This window comes from Myotis brandtii, unplaced genomic scaffold, assembly GCF_000412655.1.
Source record: "Myotis brandtii unplaced genomic scaffold, ASM41265v1 scaffold191, whole genome shotgun sequence".
NCBI lineage: Eukaryota > Metazoa > Chordata > Mammalia > Chiroptera > Vespertilionidae > Myotis > Myotis brandtii.
In genome coordinates, this window is record NW_005357115.1 from 7,394,722 (window position 1) to 7,405,250 (window position 10,529).

Consider the following 10,529-nt stretch of genomic DNA (forward strand, 5'->3'; position numbering starts at 1 on the left):
CATTTTACTTTTTATCCTATCACAGAGGTTTCCCCCCGCTTTGCTTAATCCCACCTCCTTAAATCTGTCACCAATGAATTTCATGTATAAATACGGATGTAACCCTGCCATTCTCCGGAGCATTATCTCAATTTGTTGAGGTTCTGCTTCCCAGCATATGTCCACAGTTTGGCTCAAATAAACTCACAAAAATTCTTTACAGATTTCAATGGTTTTTTTACGTTAACACGAGGCTCTTTCTAAATTTGAGCCCAGTTAACCACCAGGAGCCCTTCTTGGTAGGTATCTTCTTTCCCAGTGTCCATAACAGTAATGGGATGAGTAAGCTGGTTGGGCACTGCACAACTTCTCAAACTTTGGAATGAGATTTGGATACCACACCCTCATTCCACATTAATTTTTCTCATGGTACTTGCTTTAAAAAAAAAATTATCTTTATTGTTGAAAGTATTACAGATGTCACCTTACTTTTTTGTTTTTATCCCGTTGACCCCCTCCACCCAGTACCCAGCCCTCCCAGGCCGTGCCCACCCTATTGTCTGTGTCCGTGGGCTATGCATATATGCATATAAATTCCCCAGGTTAATCATTCCTCGCTCCCCTCACCTCTACCTTCTCTCTGAAACTAGCTTTTTATCACAGAAGCACCAAAAGCTCAGCTTCACAAAGATATCATGTTAAGGGGACCCACTCAGAACCCTAGATTTGTATAAAGATTATTTTAAACTGAAGACATTTGAGATTCAACAGAGCTTCCTTTATCTGAGTAAAAGCAGCAACTTCTGAGAAATGAGAACCATAAATCCCAGAGGAGTTTCATGGCCACAAAGAAGACAGAAAGACCACTCATACCTGCATAAACAATTATCACAAACTTTTTTGTCGCCAGTTTGTCCTCCTTAAAACCCATTTATTTTTCCTAAAGAAACCTACAGGGCACTGCCGGTGTGACTCAGAGATTGAGCATTGGTCCATGAACCAAGAAGTCACTGGTTCAATTCCCAGTCAAGGTACATGCCCAGGTTTCCGGCTTGATCCCCAGTGGAGGGGAGTGCAGGAGGCAGCTAATCGATGATGTTTCTCTCTCATCGATGTTTCTCTCTTTCTATCCCTCTCACTTCCTCTCTCTCTAAAGAACAAAAACATTTTTTAAAAAAATGAAACCTACAGGGTGTCCCCCGCCCCCAAATGTATATACTTTTTTAAAAGAAAAGTATTTTTATTGATTTCAGAGAGGAAGGGAGGATAGAGAGATAGAAACATCAATGATCAGCTGCCTCCTGCACGCCCCCTACTGGGGATCGAGTCCACAATCCAGGCATGTGCCCTTGGCCCCCACCTGCCTGCTGGCCTTGAGCAGATCAAGAATTCCACCAGCTCCACTCCCATTCCCAAGCTTGCCTCTCTGCCAAAGAACTTTCCACGGTAGGCGAGAAGGCCTGCTTGCTCCAAACCTCACAGCAGTCGGTTCTGAAAATGAAGTGTATTTTAATAAACACTACCTTTATAATTATTCAAAGTGTATGTATACATTTTTGGGGACACCTTATATTTGTCCTTCCTACAGAAGCCTTTTCTTCCCACTCTCCTTCCTGTACTAACCTAGAGATATAAGCCCCAATTTCTAACCACCCCTTTGAGTTACTCATCACGGAGCACTCCTGCATGTATTGGTGTTACATTCAAAAATAAACTTTTTATTTTGTTAATCTGTCTTTTGTCAGTTTAATTTGCAGATTCCCCAAACTGAATCTAAGAGGGTAGAAGACATGTTTTTTTCCTCCCCAACAATGTCATCAAAGCAACATAACATGATTTAATATTGAAATTGTCAACTACATGAAGTTAGTAGTTTTCTGCAGTGCCCCACAAATGTCAATGAGTTTCCCTTGAAATTTAAATATGCTATTCTCGAAGGTGTCCCTGTGAATTTACTCTTGTTCACTGGGGTGCTTTGGTGCTCAGTTTGGGAACCATGGTACTGTCCTAAATCAAAGTACTCTAACATAATCTATGAGTTCGCTGGGACTGCCATGCTGTAACTGCTTGTTTCTCAGCAGTCTCCATCTTCTCTGGGTGTGTCTGTCTGGTTCATGGCTGTCTCCCCTGTGCCCACATCAGTGACTGGCACAACTAAGAACTCAGTTGAAAGAGGTGTCACGTGAGCTTGGGGAGCACAGGTGCAGATCACACACTGTTAACTCTGGAGAGATGTTTCACCCTCCCAACTCATGAGTCATCCCAGAGTAAGTCTGTCCAGACTTTTGGATATAAATACTACTAACTCCTGCTCTTCTGGCTCCTTTCCCCCCAGACTTTATGGAGACCACATTCTCCCTATTTCCACACTCTTTTTTGTGTAGAGAACAATACAGCTGAATTAGGTTACTGTTTATTATACTACAGTCTATTCTCAACACAGCAGTCTGCGTCAATTAGGTCACACATCTGCTCAAAACTTGCAACTGCTCCCCAGTTTACTCGGAGTCAAAGCAAAAATCCCATAAGGACTTGGATGAGCTGCCCTTGACTTTCTTCCCTCAATTCATGTCCTGCTGCTCCCTCAGCTATTTGGGCCTTCTTGCAGGTCCCAAACTCAGGATGTTTACTCTTCACTTAGGACTTGTTTCCTCTGCCTGGGAGGATCTTCACTCAGACATGTGGAAATAGTTAAGACCACCCAGGGAACAAGCAAAGGCTATTTCTTCAAAGCATGCTACAGCAAGGGAGTCAGCACCATCATTTGTGTTTGGCAGTGACTCAAAGGCATTGCTACAGGGGTTGTTGTTTGGCTCCCTAGACTGGTTGCTACAGACATGGCTGACTTCCTGAGCTAGTTGCTGCAGACTGAAGCCAAACCACCTCTGCTGCAACCAGTCCAGGAATGACTCGTCAATGACTGGTCAGCTTCTTTATATTTTGTTCCCACTTCAAACTCAGGACCAATCAGAGAAAGCGAAATATGCTCCCCAAACCAATCACAGAGCATGCTCCCCTTTTAGTTAGCCCACCAGCAGCCATGCCAACTACCTCCAATTAGGGCACACCTGAAGCCTTCTCTGTGTTCACTATGAAGCTTTCCTGCTCCTCTGCCTGCCTTCGAGTCTCTGCCAAATGCAAGTGATAGGAGCGAACTTTCTTGCTGTGGCAAGCTCTGAATACGTATCTTGTTCTGTTCATTTTTATTTGGGTGCTGTTTATATCTATACACAGTATATACCTCTGGAGTTGTCTGGGTGATCTTGTCTATTAAGGGATTGTGTGTTTGATGCCTTATCAAAGAAGAGGTTCAAGCTATAATAAAGAACAAAAGGCATTTATTTGAGCAAAAAGATTGGCATTTATTAGTATTTGGGCAACCTAAACTGCATTCTGGAGAGGACAAAGAAAGGTAGGGTTTATAAAGCCAAAAACCACAAAATGTAATTCTTCCACATAAATGAAGGATTGTAGGGATTGGTTAGTTCCAATATGCAAATAGAGGAGGGCTGCAACTACAAGAAAGAAAGTAAAGTCCACATATGTCCATGAACAGCTGTTGTGCCAGATGTTTATGGCTCCAGGATGTTTATGGAGCCGAGTTTGGCAACTTAATCGTGGCTCTGAGAACTGAGGCTCAAGGTGTGCATAGGCCCTAATAGCCTCCTATTTTAAGTGACGCTCTTAAAGATTTTTAAAAAGTTGATTTTATTTTCTATTATTAGAGAGAGTGGAAGGGAAGGAGGGGAGAAAGAGAGAGAGAGAGAGAGAAACATCTATGTGAGACAGACACATCAATTGGTTGCCTCCAGCACGTGCCCCATCCGGGACCTGCAACCTGAGTACTGGTATGTGCCCTGACTGAATTGAATCCGCGAGTACAGGAGGAAGCTCCAACCAACTGAGCCACATTGGCCAGGGCCTTTAAGTGACTCTCTTAGCAATATTTATTCCATTTTATTTTCTGCATTATCAGATGATTCTAAGATATATAACTTCTTTTTTTTAAAAAATATATTTTATTGATTTTTTACAGAGAGGAAGGGAGAGGGATAGAGAGTTAGAAACATCAATGAGAGAGAAACATCGATCAGCCGCCTCCTGCACATCTCCCACTGGGGATGTGCCCGCAACCCAGGTACATGCCCTTGACCGGAATTGAACCTGGGACCCTTCAGTCCCCAGGCCGACGCTCTATCCACTGAGCCAAACCGGATTCGGCGATATATAACTTCTTACTTGTCTAACTCTTTAATAAAACTTGTGGGAGGCGTCTTTCAACTTAAGAAACGTCCAAACCTGTAAGAATTTAAATTTTTTTTTTTTTTATTGATTTCAGAGAGGAAGGGAGAGGGAGAGACAGAAACATCAATGATGAGAGAGAACCACTGGGGACCGAGCCTACAACCCAGGCATGTGCCCTTGACCAGAATTGAACCCAGGACCCTTCAGTCCGAAGGCTGACGCTCTATCCACTGAACCAAACCGGTTAGGGCCTGTAAGAATTTTTATGAGTTTATTTGAGCCAAACAATTGCCAGGAAGCAAAATCTCAATGGATTAAGAAAATGCTCCAGCCCTAACCGGTTTGGCTCAGTGGATAGAGCGTCAGCCTGCGGACTGAAGGGTCCCCGGTTCGATTCCGGCCAAGGGCATGTACCTTGGTTGTGGGCACATCCCCAGTAGGAGGTGTGCAAGAGGCAGCTGATTGATGTTTCTCTGTCATCGATGTTTCTAACTCTCTATCCCTCTCTCTTCCTCTCTGTAAAAAAATCAATAAAATATATTAAAAAAAAAAAAAGAAAATGCTCCAGAGAATGGCAGTTTTGTACCTTATTTTGTACATTATAAGACTATCATATTAAGTTGAACCAAATGTAATAGGATTTTTATACTTCAAAAAAGGTTAGATATTGACAATTTCATACATTCCAACCTAATTCAGAGTTGTCATGAGGCTTAAAGAAATAGTGTGTTGGGAGTCACCCACTGCACAGAAAGGTTGCCAGTTGGATTCCTGGTCAGGGCTTATGCCTGGGTTTTCAGCTGGATCCCCAGAAAGGGGTGTGCAGGAGGCATCTGATAGGTGCTTTGTTCTCATATTGATGACTCTCTCTCCCTTCCTCTCTCTAAAAATTAATAAAAAAATCTTAAAATTATGTTAAGGAAGTATTACATCTATAATAATAAAAGCATAATATGCTAATTAGACTGGACGATTGAACGACCTTCCGGATGAAGCCAGGGCTGGGAGGGCCGAGGCGGCATCCTGGGCTGCTGCTGCGAGGGCCAAGCCCCTTGCACGAATTTCGTGCATCGGGCCTCTAGTTTGTTAGTAACAGGACTTCAGGAACAGCTTCACAGGATTTAAATCCCCACTCCATCACTTTCTAGCTGATCTTGGGCAAATGACTTGAGCCATCTGTGCCTCAGTTTCTTCAGTCATAAAATGGAGAAATAGACTGGCTGGCATGTCTTAGTGGTTGAGCATCGACCTATGAATCAGGAGGTCACGGTTTGATTCCCTGTCAGGGCACATGCCTGGATTACAGGCTTGATCCTCAGTGTGGGGTGTGCAGGAGGCAGCTGATCAGTGATTCTCTCTTATCATTCCTCTCTGAAATCAATTAAAAAATGTATATTAAAAAAAAAAGGAGCCCTAACTGGTTTGGCTCAGTGGATAGAGCGTCAGCCTGCGAACTGAAGGGTCCCAGGTTCGATTCTGGTCAAGGACATGTACCTTGGTTGCGGGCACATCCCCAGTAGGGGTTGTGCAGGAGGCAGCTGATCGATGTTTCTCTCTCATCGATGTTTCTAACTCTCTATCCCTCTCCCTTCCTCTCTGTAAAAAATCAATAAAATATATTTTAAAAAAAGGAGATATAATACAGGTCCACAATCCCTTACCTGTAATTCAAAACCTCTGAAAACCAAAAGTTTTGTGGCAAACTCCTTTGGTAGCAAATTTTGACGTTAGCTGACCTGAGGCTATTTATATCTAGAGGCCCAGTGCACAAAAATTTGTGCACTCGGGGGGGATGGAGGGGGTCCCTCAGCCCGGCCTGTGCCCTCTCGCAGTCTGGGACCCCTTGGGGGATGACCACTTGCTGGCCAGATCAACAAGGACAACCAAACCACCGACTTGAGGACAGCTGAAATCCCTTGACTGAAGAGGCCAGCAACCTTCTACAGGAACAAGGCTCCTTGTGCAATCCGTCCACTATGTTTATAGCTATGCTTATTGTCATTGCTTGCCAGTGTTCTTCCGAGTCTTAAACAGCCCAATCTGAGAGGTGGCCACTGATTTACACGCGCTATCATTTAAAAAACAAAAAAGGGGGAATTTGCTGGAAGCCGGTCCATCCTTGCTGCTTGACACAGTCGCTGCAGGAAAGAAACATCTGCACAGCATATGTTTCAAGGGACCTGGCATATATAGCATATTGTTCTTAATATGTTTGCTCTCCTTAGTGCCATGTGTTTTAACCAAGGTCACCTCTCCGAGAAAGGTTGTTTCCCCAGGTGGGGATTTTTCCCCGAGGTTAGGGAGGTGATACAACCCCTTAACTAAGTGCCAGGCGGGTAGTTAAGCTACATAATCTTTACTCCCTGGAATGGAGATAAGAAACGCCCTAACCTTTGTAATAGAAATTGACAGGATTAAAATCGGCTGGTATAAATATAGATGTAACAAGACAATAAACATCAGATCCTGATCAGTTCCTAACCAGAACTCTGACCAGAACTTTGGCTGGAGATCCTGGCTAGAGGTCCTGACTAGGCTGCTGATCAACTGAAGGCTGTCTCCGTGTCATCCCTTCTTCGCCGACTCCGTCCACACCTTTGGGGACCCCTGGACCTGCTGGGGTTGGACCCCAACGCTGGAGCAAGCAAGCCTCATGTTCGCTTCAGCTGCGTGGCTGCCGGACGCCATCTTTGTTGGCACTTAATTTGCATATCACCCTGATTAGCCAATGGGAAGCATAGTGGAGGTACGGTTAATTACCCTTTTTGTCTTTTATTAGATAGGATGGTTAAAAAGAAACAACAACCCTGGACAGTTGCACAGTGGTTAGAGTGTCAAGGACCAGAAGGTCACGGGTTTGATTCCCAATCAAGGGCACATAGGTACCTTGGTTGCAGGCTCAATCCTGGTCTAGTTGGAGCACATGTGAGAGGCAACCAATCCATGTGAGAGTCTCACATGGATATTTCTCTGTCTCTCTTCCCTTTCTCCCTCCCCTCTACTCTCTCTAAAAAAAAAATCAATGGAGCCCTAGCTCCATTGGCTCAGTAGATAGAGCATCAGCCTGCAGGCAAAAGGGTCCTGGGTTCCGTTCTGGTCAAGGGCACATACCTCAGTTGCAGGCTCCTCCCCGGCTCTGGTCAGGGCTCATTCAGGAGGCGACCAATTGATGTGTTTCTCTCACATTGATATTTCTCTGTCTTTCCCTTTCTCTAAAAATCAATGGAAAAATATCCTCGGGTGAGGATTTAAAATAATAATAGCCCTAGCTGGTTTGTCTCAGTGGATAGAGTGTTGGCCTGTGGACTGAAGGGTCCCAGGTTCAACTCCAGTCAAGGGCACATGCCTGGCTTGCAGGCTCAATCCCCAGTAGGGGGTGTGCAGGAGGCAGCCAATCCATGATTCTCTCTCATCATTGATGTTTCCATCTCTCTCTCCCACCTTCCCTTCCTCTCTGAAATCAATAAAAATATATTAAAAAAATAAATTAAAGAAATTAAAATTTAAAAAAATCAATGGAAAAAATTTCCTCAGGCAGGGATTAAAAAACACACACGAAACAATAGGCACAAAATGCAATCACTTGTTAAGCTCCACTTTAGCAAACCAAGGCTTATTACTTAACAACCTAATTGCAATTTCAGCCTTCCCCAGGAATGTAATCTTAAAGCAGTCTGAAATTGCCTGGTCAGTAGAATGACGTGATCCTCCTAATAGACCGATTGTCCCCCAAAGAAGATGTCATTTATGACATCCTTTTCCCCATTCCCTCGCTGTTAAAAACCTTTCCCTTTCTGTAGTCCTCTGGAGCTTTGTACTTGCTAGATAGGATGCTGCCCAATTTAGGAATCCTCCTATCGAATAATGAGGGAATATACAAATTGACCATCACGCTGTCATAAAGATGATGGCGCCCACAGCAGAGGCGGGGTTTCCATAACACAAGATGGCTGCAACCACAGCAGAGGCCCAGTTCCCGTAATGAGCCTTAATGAGCAATCAGCAGGGACCTGAGGCTGTGTGGTGCCGGGCCGGTGCAGGGGACCTGAGACTGCGCCCCTGCCCCAGGCCATGCCCCCTGCCCTGCGGGGCTTGACAGGGGACCTGAGGCTACCCCTCCCCGCCCGACAGGGCTTGACAGGGGACCTCAAGCTGTGCCCCCCACCCCGGTGCTCGGCCAGGGGACCTGAGGCTGTGCCCCCTGCCCGGCAGGGCTTGACAAGGGTGGGGCTGGCCGGGTCTGGATCTCACCCAATAGGGTGGGGCTGGTTGGGTCTGGGTCTTTCACAATTTTGAGGTGCCACGGGTGGGCGGGGACTTGACTCTGTCTGAAATTGCCTGGTCAGTAGAATGACGTGATCCTCCTAATAGACCGATTGTCCCCCAAAGAAGATGTCATTTATGACATCCTTTTCCCCATTCCCTCGCTGTTAAAAACCTTTCCCTTTCTGTAGTCCTCTGGAGCTTTGTACTTGCTAGATAGGATGCTGCCCAATTTAGGAATCCTCCTATCGAATAATGAGGGAATATACAAATTGACCATCACGCTGTCATAAAGATGATGGCGCCCACAGCAGAGGCGGGGTTTCCATAACACAAGATGGCTGCAACCACAGCAGAGGCCCAGTTCCCGTAATGAGCCTTAATGAGCAATCAGCAGGGACCTGAGGCTGTGTGGTGCCGGGCCGGTGCAGGGGACCTGAGACTGCGCCCCTGCCCCAGGCCATGCCCCCTGCCCTGCGGGGCTTGACAGGGGACCTGAGGCTACCCCTCCCCGCCCGACAGGGCTTGACAGGGGACCTCAAGCTGTGCCCCCCACCCCGGTGCTCGGCCAGGGGACCTGAGGCTGTGCCCCCTGCCCGGCAGGGCTTGACAAGGGTGGGGCTGGCCGGGTCTGGATCTCACCCAATAGGGTGGGGCTGGTTGGGTCTGGGTCTTTCACAATTTTGAGGTGCCACGGGTGGGCGGGGACTTGACTCTGGGTCCCACAGCATGCCCCAGACTCTGACAGGAGGAAGATTTTCATATACATTTTACTAATTTTCTTTCATCTCTGACACTTCTATTATAGAGAAAGGGCAAATAGCAATATTAAAATATTTCCTCTAATTAATCCCCTTTTAATGTGCACGGATTTTGTGCACCAGGCCACTAGTCATTCAATAAAGCAAATGAAATCTTTAAAATTTACTGGGTTGAATTTTTAACATACTTTTTCCATCACCACTTATCCCCCCCCCATACCCTTTTCCACCTCCACCCGTTCCCCTTCTCCCTCTCCCTCATCACCACACTACTCGGTTTAATTTTTGTTAACAATATTTATCTCATCTAGTGTGGATCAGCATGTTTTGCTGCAGAAAGGTTTGATTGCAGGGTGTTGCCCCATCTCTCTGGGGGTGTCACAGATCTATCCATGGAGGGGAGAGTACCTCTCAAATGTATGTGAAACAAACCTGATTTTATTATTTGCTTAGCAGAAAAACCAACCAAACAAACAAAATAACGTGTGGCAGAACACAGCTTCCCCTAACAAAGCAAAGAGCTGACTTTACATAGGTTTTTATCAAAATACAGCTGTTGCTGATTGCGTTTCCCTGAATTCTGGGTTCCATAGTTATTAACTTACAACTTGGGATTGTCAGTCTTCTGATTTCTTTCTCGAATTTGGAGGTTAGGAACTTTTTATTCACGCCCTGTTACTTTTCTAAAGCCTGAGAAAAATCTTGCCTTCTGAGACACACATGGCCCAAAAGGTTCCGATAAAGGTCTGTGGACCTGAAGTACTAGTATTTACCTCCTAGGCTGAGAGGATTATGTTCCCAGAAGAAAGCTAGCTGGCAGGTTTTATCATAAACACGTAAAGGACCTGCTACTTGGGATTCATTTAACAAATATTTACCAAGTGCCTACTATGTGCAAAGCTTTGAGAATACAACGTGAACAGGTTTGATCTACTGCTGACCAAAGTCTGAGTCTTATTTTCCGGTTCCAAGCGCAGGATTTTTCAATCCGGCGCTGGTTGGAAGGCATTTCCCTGCAAGGGTCTCTTTCCGCGGCCCTTCGGTTTGCCCCCAGGACCTCAGCCACTCTCACTGAAGGCGGTGAGAACATAAGTCACACGCGAGCCAGCCTCCAGCCCGCAGCCCCCAGCCCGCAGCCCCCACGACCATCGCTCCCCTGGCGGAGAGGAAAGGCTTTTCGCGACCCGTAGCCCTGCTAACGGCGAGGTGTTCCAGTCCAGACCAGCCCCCCGCGTCTGCGCGCCAGGCTCAAGGCCGTTCCCACCTCGGGGGCTGGAGCAT